This window comes from Lissotriton helveticus, chromosome 4_1, assembly GCF_964261635.1.
Source record: "Lissotriton helveticus chromosome 4_1, aLisHel1.1, whole genome shotgun sequence".
NCBI lineage: Eukaryota > Metazoa > Chordata > Amphibia > Caudata > Salamandridae > Lissotriton > Lissotriton helveticus.
Genome location: NC_136063.1, coordinates 1559947467 through 1559967195, shown reverse-complemented (window position 1 = coordinate 1559967195; position 19729 = coordinate 1559947467). Strand labels below are relative to the sequence as shown.

General features: G+C 37.5%; 1 long non-coding RNA gene across 1 annotated transcript; it reads right to left on the bottom strand.

The window, feature by feature from the left end:
- Positions 1–3015: 3015 nt before the first annotated feature.
- LOC144827598 (uncharacterized) lies at positions 3016–11099 on the bottom strand. Its single transcript, XR_013610259.1, has 3 exons — positions 10976–11099; positions 3969–4044; positions 3016–3063 (listed from the first exon to the last, which is right to left on the bottom strand). It is a non-coding gene; the product is annotated as an uncharacterized LOC144827598 (long non-coding RNA).
- Positions 11100–19729: the final 8630 nt, after the last annotated feature.

Sequence of the window (19729 nt, the reverse complement as noted above, 5' to 3'; positions counted from 1 at the left end):
ACACCTAGTCAGTCCTGTAAAGAATCAATCACACTTCCATTTTCTTGTCTATACAGTTAAACATAGAGCACCTTACATTTTCAAACATATAGTAACACATACTTACTTTCTTATACAATCATTGATACAAGTACACATTGATCTGCACAGAGTCACACACCTCCCAGCCAGCCACACACACACTCAGTCTCCCATACAAATACTTGGACAATCAATCAATAACCCATATAGTTAATCATATAGCTACTGATCAACACATGCAGTAGTTTACAGAACAACAGACATAATGATGCACAAATTAAGACAGTTTAGTCACTAACCCATGCACTCAGTGAGACACATTTAATCACTCACTCATACATTCAGTCATGCACCTACTAAATCCTTCGTCCAGACAGTTATACATCTACTCATTCTTCAATATCTAAAACATATTTAAACTTTACAGAAACACACAGTCACTGGATGATGTCATCAGTGATGTCATCAGTGATGTCATTTGAGATGTCATCAGTGATGTCATCAGTGATGTCACTGACCATGTCATGAATGATGTAATATGTGACATCATCAGCAGTGGATTGCGGGTGCGCGATACATAGTTAGTGCAACTAACTATATATGGAATTTCAATGGTTTTGTGTGAGTAAAATAAGGTTTTTTAAATGCTAATTCCTAACTATATATGGTCTATAACCTATGGTTTTTTCAGTGAATTTTCAAGGTTTTGTAAATGCTAATTCCTAACTATATATGGTCTATAACCTATGGTTTTTTCAGTGAATTTCATTGGTTTTTTAATAGCTAATATCAAAACCTTTACAATGTATTATTCTTTAAAAAGAAAAATATTTTTTACATGTTTTTTATACAATTTTTTTTGTATTTTTTTTGTTTCGCTCCCAGTACGCGTACCGGTTAGCTTCCCGTTAGCTCAATCCGGAGGCGCGACCCGGTACGCGAACTGGTAAACGTTCCTTTTGCGCACCTCTCGCGTTACAAAACAACATGGTGACGCTTCGCGTCAGCATGACGTTTCGCGTTCTCGCGTAATACGTCATATTACGTGCTACGTTTGCGTACCCGGAAGCGCACCGGTACGCGAACCGGAAGCGATCCGCGGCGCGGCGCCGACCGCGTAATGTAAACATAGCAGGTCATGTGACTCGATAATAACACTTTTCATTGGTTCATTTCACTTTTGGTTTCCTAATGATGTAATACAAGGTCATGTGATCTAAAATGGACACTTGTCATTGGTTTAGAACTTTTGTTTTTCCCAAATGATGAAAACCCCTCCTTCTTTCATCACTCTGACTTTCATCTTGCTGAGAGAAAGACCCTTTATTGAGACTTTGTGATGGCTTCATTAGTAGCTTCAGCTGGTGCTAGCCCACCACCTCCACCAAATCCAAGAAAGAGAGGACCACCTGCAGAAGTAATTCTGCAAGAAGAGGAAGAACAGGAAGAGGAGGAAGAGCATGAGTTTTTGCCAGAGGAGCCCAGGAGGTACAATCGACAGGAGAATTATATCTGGCAATTCTACAGAATTCCTAAGGGGCAAAAGAAAGTGAATGCTCGTTACGTGTTTTGCCGCATATGCGGTGACAGATTGTCAAGGGGCACCGATAAAAAATATAGTTATGGGAATCATACTATGCATCGGCATATGAGTAGGTGGCACCCAAATAACTATAGTGCTGCCCAGCTACGTGACCAACAACAACATCCCCTCCAAATGGCAAGAAGATCGGTGGTTCCAGAGGTGTCGGGACCAGAGGCGAGGGAGGTGATTGCAAACATCCAAATGTTGTTTGGTCACGTAAAACAAGTGTGCGTGGAATGTGGCGCTTTCATCTGCTACAGAGAAAGTAGCATCACTTTGATTTTGCGAGCAATTCAAAATCATATTAATGTTTGCACAAAACGCACCAAAAAATAAATTCATTTTTTTTTTTTGCTCCTGTTGAGCCCTTTATAATGGATCGTTTTTGTTTCCCCCCCCCCCAAAAAAACCAAAAAATTTTTAAAAACGTTCAGAAAATACAAAAAAAGTAAAAAAATGTTCAAAAAATACTAAAAAAAATATAAAACAACAAAAACATAAAAAAAAAAGTTCTTTTCAGAACTAACTCCCCATTATAAAAAAATTAGTAGAAAATTTGGAACTCTGCCAACCTGTATTTCTCTTAGTTCGCTCCCGGAGCGCTACCCGGTACGCGTACCGGAAGCTAACCAAAAAAATATTTTTTAAAAAAGAACAGTAACTATAAGGGAAGGAAATACACAGTTATGTTAAAAGAAAGACAGCTCTAGGGAGTAAAATAAGGATACTGTTACCTACAATCCACTGTTGATGATTTCACATATTACATCATTCATGACATGGTCAGTAACATCAACAGCAGTGGATTGTAGGTAACAGTATCGTTAGTTTACTCCCTTTAGCTGTCTTTCTTTTAACATAACTGTCTATTTCCTTCCCTTATAGTTACTGTTCTTTTTTAAAAAACATTTTTTTGATCAGTCATAAACAGTGACATTAATAGAAACAGAGAGAGTGAACAAGAGTGAAGAACTATGGTCCTCCTGAGCCACCCTCAGAAAACCAAGGGGGTCAAGATACATCTACCATGCCCCCTTCTACCTATTCTGAACATTATTTGCCCTCCATCTTGTATCTTGATTCGAACGAAACACAAAATGGTGGACTGCCATAACGCTGCTGGTTTGCGAACCGGGCAACTTCCCAGGAAGCGGTCCCCAAAAAAAAAAAGTTGGGAAAGTAATTCACAGACACTAAGAGTAATAGAGATGGAGTGAGTGAACAAGACTGAGAAACTATGAGAACAGAGGGACTGAGAAAAAGAGTGGAAGGAGTTGAGTAAATAGGTAATAGAGAAAGGAATGAGGAAAGTAGCAAAGGCAGGAAACTGAGGATTAAAGAAGTGAAGCAGTGGATCTAATAGTAGGTGAATGTGATAGAAATGTAACGAAAAGAGTACAACTATTTACCTTGTAATTGCTGTTAAATTAATCACATTTTATTTCTATACTTTCAATCTGTGAAAGAGAGAACCAACATTTAAAAAAAAATTAAAATATGTATTTAAAAATTACAAAAGACAAGGGAAAATATTGAAGGACAAATAGTTTTTCAACAACTTTGACACTGACAGAAGCTTCTGCTTCTCCAGGTCCTCTACACAATGCTAAAGATATACATTTTAAACTAACAGTATCTTGATGCAGATGAAGTGAGGACTATCTTAAAACATGGTGCATCTTTTGCATTGCTCTTGTTTCAGAAAAGTGTCGCTTCAGTATGCCAATAACATGTCTCCTATCCAGAGATTTGTTTGAGGTGAGGCCTACTCAGAGTTCAAGATGAGATTTACACTTGTTGAAGTGTACAGAGGAGATAATATCTGTGAAAGTCTACTAATGAAGTGAGTCATGTCCACTGCACTCTTCAACAAAGTAGAAACCTCCTATGTTTCCCTGGACAGACCTAAACTTGATCTGCACAATGTGATTCGTAATGATAGGAAACTCAAGTGATGTAATTGAAATATGTGCAATTTATTTTGCTCATTTCACAATCACATCACTTGTGTTTCCTTTGCTTAGGTATCTCATTGTGCAGATGTAGTCCAGCATATGAAAGATTACGTAGAAGTGCAGCACTGCATACAATAAATTTAACACTTACAGAAAACTCACCTTCTCCATGCCTCCTACACAGTTCTACATATACATCATAAATGCAAACAGTACAGAATTAATTATACATGTTAAATGGTTTATTTTTGCTGTTCTCAGAATGTATCAAAATTCACTAAAAACAGTGACTTGAAGGTATTCATCATGTAACAGCGGGGAAAAAAAAACACAATCAAAATGATTGTGTTTAAAAAACCCATACAACATCAGAAAATAAAATTCAGAACTCCTTAAAGTTAACTTACTTTCCATGACGTCCAAGGATGTCCTATAAACAGCTTACACTCTTTTGTGCTGTTATTACTTTCAGCCCGCCACTTTCTGAAAGAAAAGCTCCATCGTTTTTAAAAACACGTTACATGCAATAAATGACTTCTTGCTCTCTACCACTATTTTCCACAAGGCCAAATCTAGTCAGAGATATTTATAACTCTTGGATTTCTTGTAAGCCAATCCCATCATTTGGCATTTCCGCAACTTTCAGAATTAAAATGTTGAAGATCATTTTCACAATCCTGGAATAATAATATCTTCCCCTTCTTGGTCAGTCATGTTCTACATTTCCTATGACACTGATACTGCTTAATATGAAGCAGACTTACACTACCTCTATGAGTACTACAATTATTTAATTCTCTACATCACTTTTAATCACAAAGCAATGTAAAACAGTAGACAGCATTGCAGACTTACATTCCCTCTACTCCATGTTTTGATTGGCTGCTTCAATTAGCTTATGAAAAGAAACAATTTTTCTGAACTCATTTAAAGTGCACATACATCTCCATAATGTCCAATCCTTTGATTAGAAGTTATGTCTCTGAACTACACTTATCCTCAAGGCCAAATTGTGTAGGAGCCATTAGAACTTCTTGAAATTCCACAGATCATATCCCGAGATTATTTTCCTAAAATTTTGGTTTTAAAAACACCAGGTAAGAGTTTTTAAGGTCATACGGCAATTTTTTTTTGAAAATTAAAACAGAATCATTGCAGAATGACCAGCCATTTCTAGACTTTAAATAAGCTGTGTAATGTCCTGATGATATTGAAGGGCCGTCATGATATATAATTGCTGTAGTTACAAAAGTCCTTCCTGATATTGACAACTGCGAAGCTACAAATTTTTTTATTAAAGTTGTCAATTTTGTTCCATCAGGCCTACATCGTTGGAACATTAAAATGACGTACTGGCCATATTTTCGTATAAATAATGTGGACATCATTTCAGATTTACATTGGCTACACTCCATGCTGTGATTAGCAGCGTTTACTAGCTTATTAAAGGAGACTGATTTACTGTCTGGCAAAGTTAAATATATAAATCTTTCTGAGTCTACACTAGTAGTACTTGATACCATACAGTTCTCGCAGTCATGCTGCCATTGATAAGAAAGCCCAAACAGCTGATCTACATCTACACCTTCAGCATGTAATACATCAAGCATATACATTAAAAACTCCTGACAATCTTGCTGAATATTTTGAGAGAATTGTGTTTGCCCTGAACATCTGTCTAACAGGTTTCGAATTTCAGACACACTTTCTATTTTTGTTCTATCTGTGCTACATTTCTCTAACACAGAATTCAACAAACTGCAAAATCTTTGATCAGAATTGACCACAATCTCTTCTTTTACATTTTTTAGAGAAAACAAAACATTCATTACTACATTAGCATAGCAGTTGACACCAGAACTGTTTTCAAACTGAAAACCAACAACATCTTCAACAGAATCCTCTTTGTTTCTGCTTGTAATTTTAGGTTCATTCACTTTTTGTCTTTTTGCTACAACCTCCCCAGTATTGTTCTCATTTCTTCGTTTCCGGCCTACCAGACGTTTCTCAAACAAAGGAAACTGAGGCAAATGTGGCGCATACTCTCTTCTTAACCTATTGTATTCCTTAACACAATCTAGATCTGCACAAATGTTTCTGACATCACACTCAATCAAGTACAATCCCGATAAAGTTCTAACTCGTGACAATGCCACATATGCCATACCCTCCTTGAACACAGAACTGCCAATATTCACCAATGCAGTGTCTACACTTAAACCTTGCGATTTATGAATTGTCACCGCATATGCCAAGCAAACAGGGAACTGCTTACGGCGAACATATAAGTCTTTTACAAGCAAAAATCTAGCAGAACAACGAGCAATTAGCTGTACTTCCTCAATGCCATCAAATTTAATTTTTAAAAATTCAATTCCATCTCTATTTCTGTATTTCACAAAATCAACAACATTACCCATTGATCCATTTACCAGACCTCTTTCAACATGTAAATTCCTTCTTAAAATTATACGGCAGTTCAAGCACACATTCAGAGTCTTTTCAAAACCTGCAGTTTTAGATATAGTCTTCTCTAATGAATCCAATTTTGATTTCAGATTCTCAGACAAAATAATTGTTGATCCCATATGCTGTACTCTATCAATAGCTTCCACTTTCACAATCTCTTGCTTTTCTAAATGCAACATTTTGTTGTTAAATTTGGCACATTCTGCAAGAGTTGGCATCAAACATATTCCAGATTTCTTATCAGTAATTTTCTGAAAAATATTCTCAGGCACAACATCTTGTTCTGGATATAAATTTGACAGTAATCGTGCATGTAAAGCTTCTTTTCCATGCTCGGTCACTTTTCCAATTCTAACATCTTGTAGAATAGTCTTGTAAACTTCATCCTTTGCCTGACGCATATTTTCATGCAGTTCAGCATAATTGAAGTTTAACCATATATTGACGTTGCCAATGCTGCCTAGGCACTTCCTGGTATCTTCATGCGTGAGCATTTTGAACACAGGTTGCCCTTTCACTGGTGTCAGCTGCAGAAGATCTCCGAAAACAATGATGTGTTTGCCACCAAATAACACATCATACTCTGTTTTGAGAACTTCTTGCATCCTCAAATGCACAAAGGCAAGCATGACATTGGAAACCATGCTTACTTCGTCAATGATAAGAAGTTTCATTTTCCTCAAGATTCTTGAAACTTCAAAACAAGCATCTCCAGATAGCTTGTGATATTCTAATTTGTTGTCATGCTCCACTGGCAGCATCAGTAAACGATGTAAAGTAATCCCTTTAATATTATGTGCTGCCAGTCCAGTTGGAGCAGTGACAACACAAGACAGCGATGACTCTGTCCTTTCCTGCAAATAGCATGAAATTGCTTTAATGAGGAAACTTTTTCCAGTTCCCGCTTCTCCACTCACGTACAGTCGGACAGGCTTCAACGACGTACATGAGCACTCTTTCTTATCATGACTTAATCCATGATCAATTTGCATGGTAACTTCGTCATATATTTTCCTCTGCTCAACGTTGAGTTGCCTTTCCAACTCTTCTAAGTTAACCACATCCTCTTGAGCATGTGCCATGGCTCTTTCCACCTCATTCATAGCAGTGGCAGCTTCATTTTCAATAAGAGGTCCTCCTAGTGGATCCTGACTCAATGAAGCAGAACTCTGACTGTCCTGAGAACTGTCTCTGGCAATCTCGGCTGCAATTGTTGCTTCCTGCTCAATTTCCGCATTCAACATTTCTACATATTTGGGAAAAGCAGGACATTCTATGGTCTCCTTGGCGGCATTGAAAGAGTCTTCATAACAGAGGAAATCTCCAAGCAGTTCCTCTTCTGCACGCCAAGGCTTGAAAAGTTGCAAAAGTGCTAAATAGAAAAACTCCTTTTTTTCAGGAGATTCGCCACTCAATTTTCGATGGTTTATCAAGTGGCATTTTCTTTGCTTCACCAGACATCCCTCACTTCCTATTACAGCATACACTCCTTTCTCAGTATCTTCTTTGATGTTCCTCTTGAACATGTAATTTTGCAGAACCTCATACAGACAAACATTCTCGAGGTGACTGCTTCGATTTGGATAATATGTATCCAACATGTTGGTCTTCAAAATGTCGGTACTGTTTGGCTCCTTTTCCGCCAAATACTCAATTTCCCGCACAGGTTTCAGAACTCGATTACGCGTTGCAGCAAGACCAAGACTCGCCCAAACGATACTCCTGGACTTGGCATAGAGACTTGCTGAAGACAACCGGTCAGAACATTCGTACGCTCCGATTTCTCGATGCGACAACATCTTCAGACTGAAACTGTACAACTTCTTGCTGAGGCTCTTTTCATGGGAAATGTCCTCCCACATATCCTTCAATTCTGTCTTCTCTTTTTTGGTGATGTAAGACGTCACATACCGAGCCACAGCCATACAGTTATCAGCCACAAACTGTATATCCATGTTAGCATTCCACATGGACAAAATCACCGGGTTGTAGTCGTTGATGTACTTGGACTCTTCGTTCCTCTTCAAATTGTAAGTGTTTTTAGGTGATTTCTTCATGACATTGTGTCGCAGCGAAGACATCAAACTGTTTACTCTTCCTTTAGAAATCACCGGTCGTGGATAGCCGAAACGACATTTAGTGTAGAACTTGTCCTTGTTTCGGAATTTACGACGGCAGTACTTTCCACATCGATGGCTTTGGAAACGCAGAACTTTTTCTCTTAGGCTTTTCTTCTCCTTTGCGTTTGGAACAGCACACGTAGAATACTGTTGGATGAAACTCATCACTGAGTCATCTGGATCCGTTCCAAATTTAGGTGCATCCTTGATCCACAGCAACATATGTATATGAGGAGCACCTCTTGCTTGGTACTCCTTTCTCCAGAAGAAATCCAACACCTCTCCAAGAGGTGGATTCTTCTTATTCATGATGAAAGACATCATAGCTTCAAATCTATGATTGAAGTACCTACATACATTGACTGGATCCAAAGAGCACAGTTCTCCGGGTGTCTTGAATTCGATGTTTTCTACGTTAGCATTTGCCTCTCGTAGAAATTCAAGTAAGTCTTCCCAGCCATACTCGGCACAGCTCAGAGTGAGGAACCATGTGGGAGTACCTAAGTTCCTCAGCATACATTTTAAATCACCATGACGACGGTACCAGTACTCATTAGTACCACGCTGACACGCCATGAGATTAATCAGGTGAGAATCCAAAATACTATCTTGGACATTCACTTTATCCATAAAATCACTTGCCGAGATGTTTTGCATGTGTATACCACTTTTCAAGATGTGGTTCACTGCATATGACAGTCCAGACAGATCGCTTTCAAACAGGAGATGAAACAAATATGGAATGCATTGTCGAAACCTAGCATCTCCTGCATACAATCGCAAAGTCCGGTATTCAGAAGCAGGAATTTGATGAGGTCGCTCATCATATCTTCCTCCCTGACCTGTTGGAAAAAGCTGTGGGAAACACCGAGCTTCCAAACTTTGCTCCCAAACACTAATGGGACTCCCTTTGGCTTGTTTCATTTGAAACAACTCAATAGCATTCCCCATGACTTCCTTTGAATGCAAAGGATGAACACTATAATGTTCATATATTTCCTCACTAGTAGAGAGTTCTACTTTCTCAATTTGACCAGCACACAAATCGCTATCCTCTTCCTCACTTACTTCCTCTTCTTCAACATATACATTCTTATAGTATTTATTATTTTTTTTCAAATACAATGTTGCCTTTTTAACTTTCCTAACATCTACTAAATCTTGCCATATTTTCTTATTCTTTGTCGGAACCCCATTAACTAAGATAACCAGAGGTTCCTCTTCCACTTTTTCTACTCCAATTGTGTTAATGTTTTTCTTCAAATCTAGAGGCAAATAAACAACTCTTCCCTTTAATCCTCTCTGTAAATCTGATGGAGGCAATTTCCCTGTCTTTGGCTCCATTCTTACAATAGCCTGAAAGGGATGGATACTTTGAATCAAAATAGATTCATAAGTATTTAAGTCCTTCAATTCAGAAGGAATCTCAACCAATTCCAGATTATTATGAACTGCTCTAGCAGGCATCTGGTTTTGTTTTAATTTGTTACAACAATAAGTACACACACGTTGATCCAATCCCAAATCAAAACAATTTTCTACCATCAAGTATGTTGCAAAATCCTTCCATTCACTATTATTTTCCCTTTCACTTTTTGCATATAAATCCACTAACTTAGTCTGATTCTTATAATAAGTGCGTCGACAACACACACAAGTGAAATTAGGCCTCTCACTTGATTTCATGTCAAACGTCGCAATTTCCCTCTGGAAATTATCTGTACTGGAAACATGTACAGTATCTTCCAAATGACCCTCTATTTCTTGCTCAATTTCAACATTCTCCTCTTTACTTCCAAAGTAACAAAACTCAATTTCTTCACATATATTCCTCACATCTATTTCAGAACCATGCAGAAGAGCAGCACATAATTGTTTCAGCATAATTGCTGGACTCTTAGCATAATACAACAGTCTAACTAACTTCCTCACTTTGTTATGATGCACTGCTAGCATCCTGAAATGATGAAAAACACTCTGGCATACTCTCCTGGAAAGACAAGCCAGTGAATGACCATGCAAACCTGTCACTTCTCTCACTCTGCAAGGATCTAATTCTTGCAACAACCTCATTTTCTGCTTCAAACTTTTCTTGTTAAATGACCGTACAAAATCACAAAGCAAATTGATAGAATCCTGTCGCACACTGCAAATACTACTACACTTCCAGGTGTACACAGGACCCTTAGCACGTCTTCCTAAAACCTCATTACCTAACAACTCTTCTGCCTCTGTTGTCACAAGTTTTTCTTTTTCAACTGGACAACCATCTTTCACTTCATAAGCACGACCACTGATGTCAACTGCATGCACCAAATCATTATCCTGGAAATAACTCTCTTCATTAAAAAATGCCTCACAGCTTGAACTATGTATCCATTCTCCAGAAAAAACTTCACAAAAATTACTACGATTAACTATTCTCTTCCATCTACTATTTCTTTTGAAATCAAAAATTGCCTTGTTTAGCTTCCTAATTCTATTGATTATCAAAATAAATAACTTACGTTTAATTTCAAAAGCCTGATCAATAACTTTCTCAACTTTTTTTTTTCTCCTATAAAAAACTAATTTCTGTTGACCTTTCTTAATATTTTTTAACAAATTGCCAATTATCCTGTTACGGAACATTCGTTTACGAATCTCCGTAAACTGTTGTTTCCTTCTACTATCATGCACAGATTTATCTCTTGCTCTAGCAGTAACATTTTCATTTGTCCTTTTCTTTCCATTTGATTTACTTGTGTTGTTATGGATTGAAACATTTTCTGTACTAATATTTTTTTTATTTGAAATATTTTTTATGAAATATTTAGAGCTCTTACCCGGTGCTTTCTTCATCGCTTGAGAAATCTTTTTGTTAGAGGACTGCTGCATTTTTTTTTTCTCCTGCTGTCTTTGACGTTTTGCAGCCTTCATCTCTCTTATTTTTGTAGGCATAGTTGAATCTGAGGAAAAATATAATAAAAATGTTAATAAAAAAATATTATCAAACAGTAAATCAGTAATAGTGATCAAAAACATAACACACTACTTGACATTTTAAATAGAAGATTTTTTAGTCCTTGCAAATTTACAATACAGAAGTAGCAGAAAAGAAATGAGATTTATATTTATGTTACCTATGCTATTTTATATGTGAATCTGATCTAATTTTATGAGCATATTTTAATATTTTATTGAAGACACTACACATAACCTGTTTTTGAAGGTGTCTTTATTTTTAAATTAAACGGTTTACCTTTTTACTTTTTATTCATTATAAATTTTAAAAATAAATGTTTATAATTCCAAAGGCTCAAGCAGGTCATCTTCCCATCCTATATCATATAATTCGGACAAATCTGCATCCTCATCACGCTCTTCTTCATCCTCAGGATTTAAATCATCCAATGGATCAACATCCACTGATGTTTCAATTACAAGTTCAATGATGAGGTCAAAATCAACTGATTGCAGATTGTCGCTCATGTTGAGGTTGTCTTTATCTTTAAAGAAAGACAACAACAATGAGATGTTGCAGAGTAAGAGACAAATCTCACAGATTATAATAGTAAAATTATTTAACAAGAGTAACATTTTGCAGCTATTATTTAGCCATGTCCAGCGATGCTGAGCAGGTGAAGCCTATGTCTAATTTTTCACTGGACAGGACTCATCTGTTCTTAACCTTGGATAAGCCTCAACGACTCTGTGTCCCCTGCACATACTCAAATGTTAAAGTGCAGATTTATATTAAATGGCACATCCCCAGGCATGCACCAGTTAATGTGCACCACTGCTTTACCACCCATGGTGTGCCGCATTTACAATCAGATAGGAGAAAGCTGCTTCAAAACCCTGCACCTGCTTGAAGCTGGCATAGGTCTTGACGCAGCATTGTATAGATGGGGCACCCCTGATCCTTGCTGGAGCTGCATCGCACTTACGATACAACTCCAGCAATGCGCCACCTTTACAGCACAGATGCGTCACACATCTGTGCCTTTTTTGCCCCATGCTGCGCCGCATTGTAAATGCAGCACACCATGGGTGGCGGAACAGTGGCGCAGGATGACTGTCACATCCCTGGGGATGCGCCACTCATCATAAATCTATCCCTAAGCTTCTTATCTTGTTACAGATGAACTGCCATATGTATCATCAAAATATTTTACATATTATAAATAGCAAATTTTAAGGAATAAATAGCGATTCTTTACTATTCCTAATTTGCAATGAGCAAATTGCTAATTGCAAATTACCCATTCATTTCCATAGGCTAGGAGGCTCATAGGAATTAATGTTGCAAGTTGTGATTAGCAATTAGCTCATCACAAAATAGGATTTTTTTCAAGCGTGCAGGGGTATCTCAAGAACAACCTGCTGCACCCCTGAAAAAGAAATTTGGGAGTACATGGCACACCTACATGCCCTAATGGCATGTATGGGCGTCATATGGGACCTTTTTTTTTTTTTTAAAAAAATTCTTTTTGAAAAGAATTCGCAAATTACCACAAACTACAAGTTGGTGGTAGTTTCCAAATCCTTAATATCATTTTTTACATATTTTTTTTTTATACATTGCATTTAAGGAATCACAATTTTTGAATTATTGACATTTTAAGTAATTTCCACATGTGCACTGTTTTCTAAATATAATTTGAAAATCGTTTTTGGGGAAAAGTAATGGTTTGCAAATTTATGACAAGGACATAATGGTGTATGCTTCTCTATAAGGCATTTCAGTATCTCTAATGTCATTTTTCCCATATTACATTATAAGACCTTTCCCCATGAAGCACATTCCTTGTAAATATGCTCCCACCAGTGCATTGCAAATTTAGATTTTGACTGTTTCAGACACATACCCATGTTGAAAGTGACCCAAAAAAATTGCAAACGTTTAAAAAAAACACATTCATGTGTCTTAATGACATTTTAATTCATTTCCCCATGGACAATGTTTTCTAAGTGGCACAAAAGAGGTATACACCTATCATAAATCTGTCCCTAGAATTATAAATGATTAAATCAGGATGACAATAAGATGTGGCCTATCCAGAGGTTTGTTTAAGGTGAGGCCTACTCAGGATTGCAGATTAAAGTTATGCTTGATGAAGAATACAGAGGAGATAATTTATTGTAAAGGCCTACCAATGAAGTAAGTGATTTCTACTTCATTGCACCAGTCATCATAAATGTATCCATAAGCTTCTTATCTTGTTAGACATCAACCGCCATATGTATCATATAACTATTTTGCATTTCCAAAAAAGCGAATTTTAAGGAATAAATAGCGATTCTTTACCATTCCAAATTTGCGATGAGAAAATTGCTAATTGCAAATTACCCATTCATTTCCATGGGCTAGGAGGCTCATATAAATGAAGGTGCAATTTGCGATTAACAATTTGCTCATCACAAATTAGGAATTTATTCCAAAAGTGCAGGGGTGTCTCAAGAGCACCCTGCTGCAACCCTGAGAAAGAAATTTGGGGGCATATGGCGAACATAAATTTTAACAACATTCCTTTACCTCAAAAACGATTTTCAAATCATAACTTCAAAACACTACACATGGGAAAATTACTTAAATTGTCCTTAAGACACATAAAAGCGTATTTTGATTGGCTTTCCTGCATGGTAGGGTCACTTTAAACATGGCTATGTAACATAAACATTCAAAATCAAAATTTTCAATGTACAGGTGGGAGCATATTTACAAGCAATTTGCGCCACAAAGAAAGGTCTGACATTAAAATGGGAAAAATAACATCAGGGACAGTCAATTGCCTTATAAAGAACCATACACCATTATGTCCTTCTCTTGAATTTAAAAACAATTCCTTTTTCCCAAAAACGATTTTCAGATCATAATTTCAAAAAACTGCACATGAGAAAATGACTTAAAATGTCATTGAAACACATGAAAGCGTTTTTTTATTGGCTTTCCTGCATGGTTGGTTCACTTTTATCATGGCTATGTAACACAAACATTGATAATTAAAATTTTCATGCACATGTAAGAGCATATTTACAAGCAATTTGCGCCACAGAGAAAGGTCTTACACTAAAATGAGAAAAATAACATCAAGGACAGTCAATTGCCTTATAAATAACCATACACCATTATTTCCTTGTCATGATTTTAAAAACAATTCCTTTTCCACAAAAACGATTTTCAAATCATAATTTCTAAACACTGCACATCAGAAAATGACTTAAAATGTCATTAAAATACATGAAATCATTTTTTGATTGACTTTCCAGCATGGTTGAGTCACTTTTAACATGGCTATATAACAGAAACATTCAAAATCAAAAATTTCCATGCACATGTGAGAGCATATTTACTAGCAAATTGCGCCACATAAATCATAATTTTCTCCTTAAAGCACACTATTCTCTATCTAAAGTAAAGAAATATTTTCTCACCTTAGCAAATACTTTGAGTTTGAAAACAGTCTCAGAAACACACCAATTTGTCTTCAGCAGAGCAAAAGGTATGCACTCCAGAGTCTGCAGCTATCAAAAGCACAGAAATGGTGTAATTCTTCACACATATTTCTCATGTCACCCAATCAAAACTCTTCCCTCACTTTTTTTCAAATGAAAACCCTTCCCCCTCTGCCCTTTCTGCCTATTTTCCATAGCAACCACCTCTTGGAGAAACTCTGGTGTTTGCAAATTCACACAACAATGTTGCAATTGAACTCTGAACTCTCAGTGCACCTGCATATCCAGTGCTTTCTTTCATTTAATGATTTTTTATTGACCACTCAAAATACATCTTTCAAAGAACACATCTCTACACCCTAACTTTCTGTTTTCATCAATCAAAATCCACCAATCACTGTTACTACTTCATGAACACAGAAACTCCACAGTTTTTTTCATTTCAAACTCACATTTTTTCAACTGCCATTTCATTGCCACACTTCATCTGACTGCAGGAGAACCTTCTCTCACCATGTTTTCTGTCTGGATTGTTGGTCATAGTTATATTCACTGGGCTCAAAGGTACGTTGAAAGCAGAAATTTACCTAACCTCAATTTACAAGATGTGGAAATTAAGTGGTTTGGCCAGAGAGGATTAAAATGTCACCAATTGATACCATTGGTGAAAACCTTTATGCATTTGCCAAAACCTGACCTGTTAATTGTGCACTGTGGAGGTAATGACTTGGGCACTTTGACTGGTGTAGGTCTGGAAATGCTTTTAAAGGACACCTTTGAGCAATTAATGGCACTTTTTCCTCAGACTGCCTTGGTATATTCAAATATATGCCAAAGACAGAAATGGAGGTGGTCAAACCAATTTTGTCCACAAATTGAGAAGTCGAGGAAGCATGTAAACAAATCTGTTTCAGCTTACATGAGAGACCATGGAATGGGCTCCCTGTACAACAATAACTTGCGTTACTACATGCAAGATATCTACAGAGGAGATGGAGTTCACTTCTCAGATGAGGGCAACAGAGTTTTCACTCTGAATTTAAGAATGTGCATTGGTACCTACTTATAAGTACCTAAATGTACCATAAACCCAAAAGCTCTTCTCAGAGCTACCCTACATCTAATCACTCACAATTATTTTTTTACTCTAACTATTTTCACTAATTTTCAACAAAATACGCTCCCTGGTGCGCTACCCGGTACGCGTACCGGGAGCTAACCTCGCGAAATTTTTATAAAAAATGTTTTTTTTTCCGCACATATGGGCCTCCTCAGCCACCCTCACAAAACCTAGGGGGTCAAGATAAGTCTACCGTGCCCCCTTCTACCCATTCTGAACATTATTTGCCCTCCATCTTGTATCATAATTCGACCGAAACACAAAATGGTGGACTCCCGGAACGCTTAAGGTCCGCGAACCGAGGCGCTCAACGGTTCGCGTACCGGGTCGCTTCCTGGGAAGCACACCATCAAAAAAGGTGGGAAAGTAGTTCACAGAAAAGCCACTGGAGACAATTTCACCAAATATAGAATAGCTCATACTACATACCAATCCCTACCATTTTCACAAATTTGATTGGAATTCCATTTAGCCATTTAGCCTGTAGTCCTCTCTAAATACCGTGAGGTAAATTACTTCACAAAACACATCTGAAGTGTTGGAATTGACAACCAATTAAAATGTTACTTTCATTTTCTACTTTTTTTACATGATATTTGATTGGTTATGTACCCGAATATATATAAAGGAAGAGAAGGAAACACAGCCATTTTGACTACTACTTCCTGGTGTACATTTCATTTGGATTTTCATTAATAACTTCAACTTCTTTTTAAAGGTAAGTTGTTATTTTTAAAACTGAAGTATATTGTGCACTTTAAGTTAATATGGCAAACTTTTTCTGTTAGTTATATACTATCCCTCTGTAGTACTTATAAATTTAAATACACTTTTTTATATTCCTACTTCCACTCTGATACTATACACTGCCCAAAGATAAATTCTCTGATAAAAACTGCCTATCTAAAATTAATCCCAACAGTGCCCTACCTCTACTAATATATATTTTTTTTATGCAAATTTCAGGAAAAATGGAAAGTGAACAAAACATTTCATTTGAAATTGTCCTTCCAGAGTCCAACACAGAAATCATTGATCCAAATGAGATTGAATTTATGGATGAAACATGGGACCAAGAACTACTGCAATGTGTGCAAGCAGTAGATAACCTCCTTGCAAATGAGGACATTTTACAACCTCAGAGACTACAATCTATATTCCATGATTATGAAATTTCTGACAATGAAATGTTAGAAAGTTTAATAAATTATGAAACACAATAAAAAAAGTTTAAAAAAAAAAAAAAATAATCAACAAAACCAACAATCAATTAACATACAGCATTTGAAAAGTCTATCATTCATTTTTTATTGTGATACGCTCCCCAGTACGCTTCCCGGTTCGCGTACCGGGCGCTAACCACGAAAAAAAACAAAAAAAAATTTTTTTTTTTTTGCTTAGCGGGGCCCCTTTAAAGCCTCCACATCAAACCTAGGGGGTCAGGGAGTATCTACTATGCCCCCTTAAGGTCATTTGCCCCTTCGCTTTTGACCTCCTCTTGTCTCTCGATCCTACCGAGAGACAAGATGGCGGCCGCTCCGGACTGTTTAGAATGTTGACAGACACCGGAGAGCCAATCAACTTCGCTACGCGAAGTTCCGTTACGCGTCAAGTACGCGTACCGGGGCGCTGCCTGGTCCGCTGTTACAGATATATATCTTTTTTTGAACGTTAATTTCTCAAAATCCACTGAAGCACATATATTGAGACCTAGAAAAGGCACATCGGGCTACCAGTCCCTACAATTTTGCCAAGTTTCGTGCAAATCCATTCAGCCGTTCGGGCTAAAAGTGAGGCTAACCGCCCTATGGAAAACTCAATGTTAAAAACACGTTTTGGGACCCCCCTTTTTTCTCGGCCCCCCCTGGACCAACTCCCCCCAAATTTCCAGTGGCTGCTCAGAAACAAAATGTTCCATTTTCCAGAAAATTTCAGCCAATTCCGTCCACAAACGCCAAAGTTATTAGACATAGAATTTTCAAAAAACCCATAGAGAAAAAATCCTAACTATATATACCTACTGGCGACCGCCAGTAGGTAATATATATATATATGTAAATATATATATATATATATATATATATATATATATATATATATATATATATATATATATATTACCTACTGGCGGTCGCCAGTAGGTAATATATAGTTAGGACCTAGTTACCATAGGAAATTCCGAACATTCTATTGGGAATAACTTTGGCGCCGATTGAGGGATCTGCCTGTAAATTTCCTTAAATTTGCCTCGCTGCGCTCCGCTCTTTCCCTGAAAGTTTTGGGGGGATTCGTCAAGCAGGGGCCGAGAAAAAAGGGGGGTCCCAAAATGTGTATACCCCATGTTAATTTCCATAGGGACATTCTGACAAGGCTACAGCTCGAACGGCTGAACGGAATTACACCAGATTTGGCAAAATGGTAGGAACTGGTATGCAGCAGTGCCTTTTGTATGTTTGGTGTAAATCCCTCCAGTATTGTTTGAGAAAATTGAATGTGAAATTGAGTTCAATGCAATTTTCCATAGGACCTTTAGACACGGCTACAGCCCGAACGGCTGAATCGAATTACACCAAACTTGGCAAAAAGGTAGGGACTGCTATGCAGTAGTGCCTTTTTTATATTTGATGAAAATCGCTCCAGTAGTTGTTGAGAAAATTGAATGTTCCCAAATTTTATATCTATGGGTGGCACACCGTGAGTGCAATGTACGCTTACTGTACTCTGTACCTTCCCGAGCATGAGCTGCATGCTGAGTGGCTGCCACTGTCTGTCAACACTCCAAAACAGAAATTGTTGGCAGCCATCTTGTGCCTCGGTAGACTGAGGCACAGGAAAGCAGAAAAACAAACGTGTAGAACTCAAAAAGGAGGCAGGGTAGAAGCACCCTGACCCCCTAGGCCTGCTCAGGGGGTCCCACAAGGCCCCCCAGGCCCAAAAAATATGTATTTTTTTTCTTTGGAAAATCGCGGGGGTACGCGCACCGTACAGAGTACAGTAAGCTTACAGTAAGTGTTGGAGTGTTGACAGACAGTGGCAGCCAATCAGCATGCCTTTCACAGGAAAGCAGCATGCTCATTGGCTGTCAACACTTCTAACCAGGAAGTGTTGGCATTCATCTTGTGCTAGGTAGACCGAGGCACAAAAGAAGCAGAAAAACAAACATGTAGAATGCAAAAAAGGGGGCAGGGTAGAAACACCCTGACCCCTAGGGCTGCTCAGGTGGTCCCACAAGGATATTAACATTTGAGATGTCATCAGTGATGTCACTGACCATGTCATGAATGATGTAATATGTGACATCATCAGCAGTGGATTGCGGGTGCGCAAAATATAGTTAGTACAACTAACTATATAGGAGCAATTTCAATGGTTTTGTATGAGTGAAATGTCGAGCTAACTATAACACCTCTAAAACTTATAGTTTTTTGAGTGAATTTTAAAGGTTTTTTAAATGCTAATTCCTAACTATATACGACCTGATACCTATGGTTTTTTGAGTGAATATATATATATATATATACACAGTAACATCTATTCAATATTCAGAGAGCAAACATACGTTTAATTGCAACGAAAAAGTTTAAAATGTCCAAACTGGAAAGATTGTAAATTTGTAAATATCATTATTTGGGTTTTGACAAAATCTGATAAGGAATAGCGTACTTTACAAGGATATGAACTTCCAGAAATGGCTGTGTAAATATGCTGTCAAACTGTGCAGGGTTGGCGGTCTAGATGACAAAGGAAAGGGAAAAGGGTACTTGGCACTGAGCACTTTAAAAATGGGGTCTAGACCAAAGGACTCTATGGTCCAGTAGAAGGCTAGGAGTAGCCGAAACGCGTAGACCGGTATTTTGATGCACTTTAATTTGCACATGGTGTGTAAATAAAATATCTTAAACTAACCTGTTGCAGTGCTGTGACTTCATCCATGAAAAGTTGTGGTGAGAAGAGACGAAGTGAAATTTAGCGCGAAGACTGGAGCGCGCATCACAAGCACTCTCGAGTGAGGAGGGGCGGT